Here is an 8,255-nt window from a genome sequence, read left to right as displayed (position 1 = left end):
CTTGATCTCACCATCCTGAGATCATGACCTGAGCCGAAATCAAGAGTTGGACATTTAACCAACTGAGCCACCCAGGTGCCCCCATATTAAGTACTATATTAACCATCATTTCTATTACTTTTAGCAAACAATTTGAATAAGTCTTATATACACTTAAGTTTGAGAACTCCTGACCAAGGAAAATAGTGTAAACAGTAGAGGGATAAAGGAGCCCATGTTGTATGATGGTAGCTCCTATCTTGTGTCTCTGTGTTTTCAGCTGTAAAATAAGATGGTGATATTTACTCAGAATTAAATGGATATAGAAAACAAATATGAAAGCCTTTTACAGTTTATGTAAAGCTGTACTAAGGTTTGCACATGAGAATACCAGATTTGGGATTCTGACTGAAATGAGAGGCACAGAAGCTATCAAATGGCCAGTGTCACATTGGGTAACCGCAAGAAGGAAGAATCAAACCCACACATACAGGAGGGAGAAGTGGTATCCCCATGTGAGTGCAATTTGCAAATAGTTGTGCTTATAACACATGAAGACTTTCAGTGGAACAATTGTGCATGCCAGGTTATAAAGCCTTCCATTTCACAAATCACATACACCTGCCAATTGGGACAGGCACTTTTCCCTTGTCAGCAAGCTGGAGTGAAAGCTTTGCTGATCATCATCCTGCCAGCTAGAAAATGGATCTCACCATCAATTTATTCTGGAAGTGAGAAGCTCCTTGCCTCTGGGAGAGATTATAAAATGGAGTCATTTTACTCCTGACACCTTCAGAGTCAGTTACTCCTTATGGGACAACTCAAGATCCACGTTCTGTGCCTTTGGCAAGAAAACATTTTCTACAAGCTACTGGCTAACACCTCACAGAGGAGTTTTATTTAAGGTCCATGTGGGACCAGAAAACTAAAACCAATAAATTGACACTTTCTAGAGAACACAAAATATCTCAAGACAGAAACTGGCAGACATTTTTTTCCCTTTTCTTTCAGTATTATAAATCACTATTATTTTAAATGCATGATTGAATTCTGAAAGTAGCATACAGTAAGTTTTGACATTTTCTACCCTCTCAATTTCTGAAATAGATATGTAAACTAGCTCATCTCTCATTTTATTTAGCATACTGTATTCCGTTTCCATTAAAGAAAGCATGCATGCTTCCCTCTTTTGATGTGAAATACATTTTTAAGAGACCTAGATGTCTATCACGTAAGTGTTTTTCTATGAAACACGTTTGTGCTTTACAGCTTCCTTCAGAAGAACAAAGGTTGATCTAATTGCCCAGTATATTTATCTGTTTCCAGAGGGCAGTTCAGTTCAGGCTTCCCTTGAGCATGGATCATCTAGCTGCTCAGAAATGGATTTAGGAAAATTGAACTGGGGGAGCCCCTGCTACAAAGGAGCCCTGTGAGCTCTGGTCAGCTCTGAAGTTGAGCCAAGTTGAGCCTCTGACATCTTGGGGAGATTGTTCTCTAAGCCTCATCAGAGAGTATTTCATTAGTCAGAAAGAATTTGTCAGTAGTTTTTACAACAGGCCCCGTCCTCCTGATAGTCTATGAATAGAAAATCCACCAGATTCTGACTAGACTGAATAGGGACAGCTGGGTACTCAAGAGGGTCAAATTGACAACTCCTAGGGCTGGTAACTGTCTTCACAGGTTTTAGGGCATGGAGAACCAGACACTGAACATATCACTATTTATCTGTCCTTCATACCAGATTGATGTTGATCCAGTTTTTTTCCTTCTCAATTCGGAGTTAACTTCCACTGTACGAACACTGAAATAAATGAACATAATTGTACAAGTTTATTGACAGAGAAGCCTTTATTTACCCCCTTTTCAGTCTTTTTCTGTCCCCATAATAATTTCAAGGTAACTTGTTCTCCCCTGTTACAGGAAAAGAGATACCAGCACCAAAAGTGAAGAGAAATATAATCTATTGCTTCTTGGCTTTTGAGCTTTCAGTGGCCCAGTCTTGATAATATGAGATTCATTTAAGAAAATTTCAGAGGTACATCCCTATGCACTGTAGTTTGTATTACTGGCTAACTTTAGAGCCTAAGCCCTCACATAAGTTTTTACCTAAAGTGTCTCTTTACCTTGAGGGAATTCAGGGACACCTTTGAACATCTAATAAAAGCAATGGACTCAATCCCTGATAAAACTTATCTTGTATGTACTAACAAAATTTTGGACATACTTTTAGGGGGTTTCTTGGACATCATGAAGGCATCCATCCAAAACAAACCTATTTTAAACCAAAATACTAAATGCAATAAAGCCTAAAAAAAATAGACTTTGGAATCTGATAACCTAAATTGTACCTTGGCTCTGTTATTGGTGGTGTGATGTATTTTATCTAGACTTCAATTCTCTCATCTGTAAAATGAGTATAATAAAAGTACCATTTCCTAGAGGGTCTGTGAGGATGAGATGATATCATGCGTATAAAAACACAGCATAGGCCTAACACACAGAAAGCATTCAACTGAAGTTGATACTATTTCGATATTCATCATGTAAAAACAAACATGGATGGGATTCAAAAAAATTGAGAATTAGCCTACATGTTGGCATTCTCCTCTCATCTCATCCCAGAAGTTGTCCCAGAGGTAAAACAAAGTGAATTTGGAGAAAAAAGCAGACAAAGATTGACGGAAATACTTGAAAATAGAGATGTGGTTGAGGAATAAGGTACCATGCTGGAGAGAAAAGATGGGGAGGGTTTTAAGCCTTTTTTTCCCCCCATTATCCTGGCCACACGATAGCTCAAGGGAAAGCAGTGCCTACTCAGTGCCACCAGGTCAGCAGATAATACGCTGCACAGGAGACTGACACTGGGCTAGGAAAAATAACTAAAGGGCCCAGTGATTATGGCAAATCTCATTGCATCACCAAATCCACTTTCAGCATTAGCTAATTACAACCAAGGGGTAGGTAAGATTGGTGAGGAGAGAGCAAAGAGGGATGGTAAAGCCCAGACTGTGGCATGGTGAGCTCTCTGTCCAGGACTGTCATCCTTCTAGTCACATTCAGCTCTCAGAAACCACAAAAGCTAGAACCTGGGATTCCCTATGTACAAAACCAGCCAGATAGAAACAAGTTCAAATGTAAAAATAACTAGATATCTGAGGAGCCTAACTGCTACAAAACAAAGGCAACAAATACAAGTGCAAATACTAAGTGAACCAGCTCTTAGTTTTTACTTATTTATTGTCTTATTTATTACTTGAAGTAAAACTAATGAAAAATTTTCAGAGAATTAAAAATGGTTGGAATATGAAGCAGAAACAAACCTTTTTAAATAAAGCCAGGTAGGTATACTTGGTGTGAAAAATATGTGAGTTTCAATAAATTATTAATGCATTGGATAAATAACTAAAAGGATACAAAGAATAAAATAGGGTACTAGAAAGCAGGCTAGAATATTTTCCCAAAAAAGCATTTGGAGGCACACCTGGGTGGACAGTCAGTTAAGCAACTGCCTTTGGCTCAGGTCATGATTTCAGGGTTCTGGGATTGAGCCCCACATCAGGCTCCCTGCTCAGCAGTCAGTCTGCTTCTCCTTCTCCTTCTGTGATCTCTCTTATTCTCACTCTCTCTCAAATAAATAAATCTTAAAAAAAAAAGCATTTGGAAAGAAGAAAAAGTAAAAAAAGTCAAAAGATTTTGTCAGTAATAGAAATATCAAAATATATATTTAATAATTCCCATTTGGAGAGAAAAAATGTATATAAACACAGAAAAGAAACTTTCAAGAAATGACACCCAAGAACTTCCCCAACTGAAAGGGGATGGGAAACTTCATATTCAAAGTACTTCATAATGAAAAAGCAAAAAGAATAAGATGTCCAAACCTAGAAACAGTATGGTAAAATGTATGGATAATGAAGACAAAGAAAAAATTAAAAGTTTCTTGAGAGAAAAACAGACTACCCATAAAGGAAAACAAGTCATGTTGGCATCAGACTTCAAAAAAGCACACTTGAGTGTAGAGCAGAAAAACATTTTCAAAAGGCTTAAGAAAATAGCTTGTTGTATAAAATGTAATACTAGGTTGCCATATATGGTCATTAAGAGACAGATTTAAAAATTTTGGGGGGATGAATTAGAAAACTCACACTAAAATCTATACACAAGAATGAAAATCTTTAAGTATGTAAGTCAGCTTTGAAAAAGAAGGTAAAAGGTGCATGACTAAGACAGAACCCAAGCTGTAGTGATAAAATCCGTATAGTATTAACTTCAGAACAGAAAAGCAAGCCAATGGATAGGAACAGAGTTTGGAAGTAAAATATAGCACCACAAAGCAATGGGGGAAAGAATTATTTATAAATGGTATTTAGAAAACAGGTTCACTAGGGGTGCCTGGGTGGTGTAGTCAGGTAAGCGTCTAAACTCTTGGTTTTGGCTCAGGTTGTGATCTCAGGGTCCTGAGATTGAGCCCCGTGTCAGGCTCCACACCCAGCATGGAGTCTTCTTGGGATTCTCTCCCCTTTCTTTCTCTGCCTCTCTGCCCACTCTCTAAAATAAATAAATAAATCTTAAAAAAAAAAAAGCACAGGTTCAGTATATGAAGAAAAGTGAAGCTAAATTTGCACATTATCATAACATAGATGGCAGATTAAAGACATGTTAAAAATATAAAAAATTAAAAATAGGTTAAAATATATAAAAAATATTTTTGTGATCTAGGCATAGAAAAAAATTCTTAAAACCCAAAACATACAAACTATCAGGCAAAATTAAAAACAGATTTTATTATATCAAAATTAAAGACTTCTTTTAATGAAGGACTACATAGACAAAGTGACGATACTGACGGAATACAGAGAAAGTTATTTATGAATCAGTAAGAAAAAGACAGGAATCTCAATAGAAAAATGGGAAAAAGAGATGAACAAGCAATTTATAGAAAGAAAAGACACATGGCTAATAACAACACATATGGAAGGATGATCAATGCTACTATGAATCAAATAAAGAAAAATTAGATAATAATGAAGTATCATTTTTCATCAGTCAGAACAGCAAAAATAAGAAAAACATTTAATAATGAATGTTGGTAAAAATGAGAAGAAAGAGAAAGTCTCCTGTACTGCTGTTAGGAATATAAATTGGTAGAGATGTTTCTGAAAGCAAATTGGTATTTTATTTACTGGAATAAATTTTCCATTTGCCTTAGAACCCACAGATTCCAATCCTGAATATATACTCAGAGAAATTCTCACATAGCTTCCTAAGGGAACATGTATAACAATGTTCATACATGTGATGCCAAAGAAGGTAGAAACCACTTGAGTTGTTGTTGATCAAGCATATGTAAAATATAAACTGTGAAGATAGTGGAAAAACCATCTAGTAAAAAAACAAGTAACTGATGTACATACCACAGAGTGGAGAGATTTCAAATGTGTTAAATATGAAAAGTAGGAAACTGACAAGCTTAACAGCAAAATATTCTGTATATAAATTTAAAAACACCCTCCTACTAAATAGTACTACAGGGATGTGAGTATAGACCTGTATAGTACCACAAATAGGGTTCTAGCCATGAGTATATGGGGGATGGGAGCCATATTAGAAAAAAGACAAGACAGGGCACCTACGTGGCTCAGATGGTTAAGCGTCCAACTCTTGATTTCAGCTCAGGTCATGATCTCAGGGTCATGGGATCAAGCCTGGTGTAGGGCTCCACGTTCAGTGGGGAGTCTGCCCCTCCCCTATACTCTCTTTCTCTCTCTCTCTCAAATAAATATGTAAATATTAAAAAATAAAAAAGAAAGAAAAATACTAGTTTGAAGCCTTAAACCGACCAATGATGACAATGTGCAAAGAGCTAAGGGGTATAACTAACTCAACTCTGTACTTGATATCAACTCAAAAAGACAAAGAAACTCATACATTTCTAAGGCTTAAAGCAAATTAGCAAATAAGGAGAACTAAAGAGAAAATATTAAAGAAGCCAGAGTGAAACTTTAAGTTTGGATAGATTTAAATATCTTTTTTTTTTTAATATGGCTTTCCCAGTTTTTTTTTAAGATTTATTTAAAAAAATAAAATAAAAATAAAAAAACAAAGATTTATTTATTTGATGGGCTGGATCCCAGGACCCTGGGATCATGACCTGAGTCGAAGGCGGATGCTTAGCCAACTGAGCCACCCAAGTTCTCCTAGATTTGAATATCTTTGGAAGAAAATGTTAAGAAATAATTTTTTAAACTTCCAATAATATAATATAGTATTTTCTTTTAGGAATATTTTCCTTGAATATATCTTGCTTACTCTTCCTTATTTTCAATGGATCACATATCTTATGTGATATTAAAATTGTCATTCAAAGATAATAGAACCAGTAATACCTAAAAAGATAAAACTGCAGAAAGTGTTGAGAAGTCATCTAATTTTTAATAATGATTATATAAATAATAATATCACTGATGTCTTGAATTAATATACCTCTTATTTCATAGGTGCTCAAAGATCTGTGACTGTAGTTCACAAAATATTTGATACAAATATTATAGTGTCATCATTTTTCATAGGTTATTACATCAATTCGATGCAGTGAGACCTGGTGGTGTCTGATCTTCTCTGTCAACATCGGAAGGATTTGTGGTCACATTCTTATAATGAAGAGTAAGGCTAGGCTGTTCAAAGTAGTCTTTGGCAGTTATACTGATCACGGAGATGAGTCATGCAGAAAGAGAGGGAGACTGAAAAGAAATGACTAAAAAAACCAGGGTGGAAATAGTTTCAGAAATTGGAGAAAGTACTATTGGAATCTATATATTCATGTTTCAGTGATAGATATTTTTGTTGCCTCCATATGCTTCCTATAAACTGGTCACTAACATTAAATTCTCCCATATCTATTTCCAACATACCAAATCCTTGTCCTTTTCTAGAGCCAAGCCTAATCATTTGGTAAGCTCAATTTTACCTTCTATTGAACCATGACTAATGTGAACTAATATTATGAAATATTGATATTTTACTGACCCTGTCCAGAGACCCTCTTTATCCCATTAATCCTCCATTTTATACTTAGAAACATTTTTTTATCTATGAATGTACACCTTTCTCTATATTCCTTCCTCTAGAGCCAGAAATAGAGCTGACAAAACAGCTATGCAGTGACACTTTTTTAAATTAACAAACTCTTTCTTCTTTCCTTTTTTTTTTTATGAGATTTTATTTATTTGAGAGAGAGAGTGAATGAGAGAGAGCACAAGCAGGAGCGGGGGGAGGAACAGAGGCAGAGGGAAAAGCAGATTCCCCACTGAGCAGGGAGCCTGATGTGGGGCTCGATCCCGGGACTTGAGGACCATGACCTGAGTCGAAGGCAGCTGCTTAACCGACTGAGCACTCCCTCTTCTTTCCTTAAAGAATACTGACCACATGTCTTAATTTCTGAATATGGAACTTTTTAGTGATGTTCCGAATAAATTCTTACCTTTCTGTTTAAAATTAGTTCTATTTTGTGATTTCCATGTCTCAAGCATTTCAACCATTTTTATAATTCCTTACAGACATCTGAGCACAAAACACTGTCACATAATTTGCTGAATCATGTTGACCATCTTATAAGCAACTATCAAAATTTTATGGATGCAATGATTCACAAAGATGATTTTTCTTCTAAAAGGAAATGTCTCCCAGACAAACTTGAACAGGTTGGGCACTGTAACCAAGCATATCATTATAACAAAATACTCCACAAAAGAAGCAATATTCCAATGTGACAATTACCCAGAACTCTCTAGGTCTACTCACGTCAACTGAGAATTAAGAGAGGAATTTTTAGTAGTTTGATGACAGGGCTACAAATTACACATGGTTCAGATGCTAGGGCCCAGGAGGAAAAAGCCTCAGAGTTTATACAATAGTTTATACTGTTGAATGAGTGTTATTTTTCCATTAGATAAAAACACACAAGGTCTTTGAAACAGTGAATGAGGAGAGGGAATCCTTTACACTCCGTAAAATACTGAAAAATCCTTCCCCGAGGGAAAATAATAAAATAATCTTATGATGTTTTTATTAACAAATGTAACCTTTCTATTCTCAGGCAATTTATCTAGTTCTGGCAAATATATGCCATCATTAGTGTATTCTCTGCTGCCTCATGATTTTTGCTTAATAATAAAGTATACAGTGCTCTCATAAACCACAGATGTTTATGTAGAAGTTTATTACTTTTCTGCATATAAAGCTTAAGTGTACTTGCTAAATTTCTTCTCCTTCCCTCT

At 35.7% G+C, this 8,255-nt stretch overlaps 1 long non-coding RNA gene across 1 annotated transcript in view; it reads right to left on the bottom strand.

Moving 5' to 3' along the window:
- Nucleotides 1-1,742: 1,742 nt before the first annotated feature.
- LOC113920538 overlaps nt 1,743-8,255 on the bottom strand; it is a 478,451-nt gene continuing 471,938 nt past the window's right edge. Inside the window, exon 5 of the long non-coding RNA XR_003519304.2 lies at nt 1,743-1,780. This is a non-coding gene — a long non-coding RNA (uncharacterized LOC113920538). The remainder of the gene's footprint in view (nt 1,781-8,255) is intronic.

The sequence above is a fragment of the Zalophus californianus genome, chromosome 3, assembly GCF_009762305.2.
Source record: "Zalophus californianus isolate mZalCal1 chromosome 3, mZalCal1.pri.v2, whole genome shotgun sequence".
In the NCBI taxonomy this organism is placed as follows: domain Eukaryota; kingdom Metazoa; phylum Chordata; class Mammalia; order Carnivora; family Otariidae; genus Zalophus; species Zalophus californianus.
The sequence above is the reverse complement of the archived record's forward strand: the minus strand, read 5'-3'. Positions and strand labels throughout refer to the sequence as shown.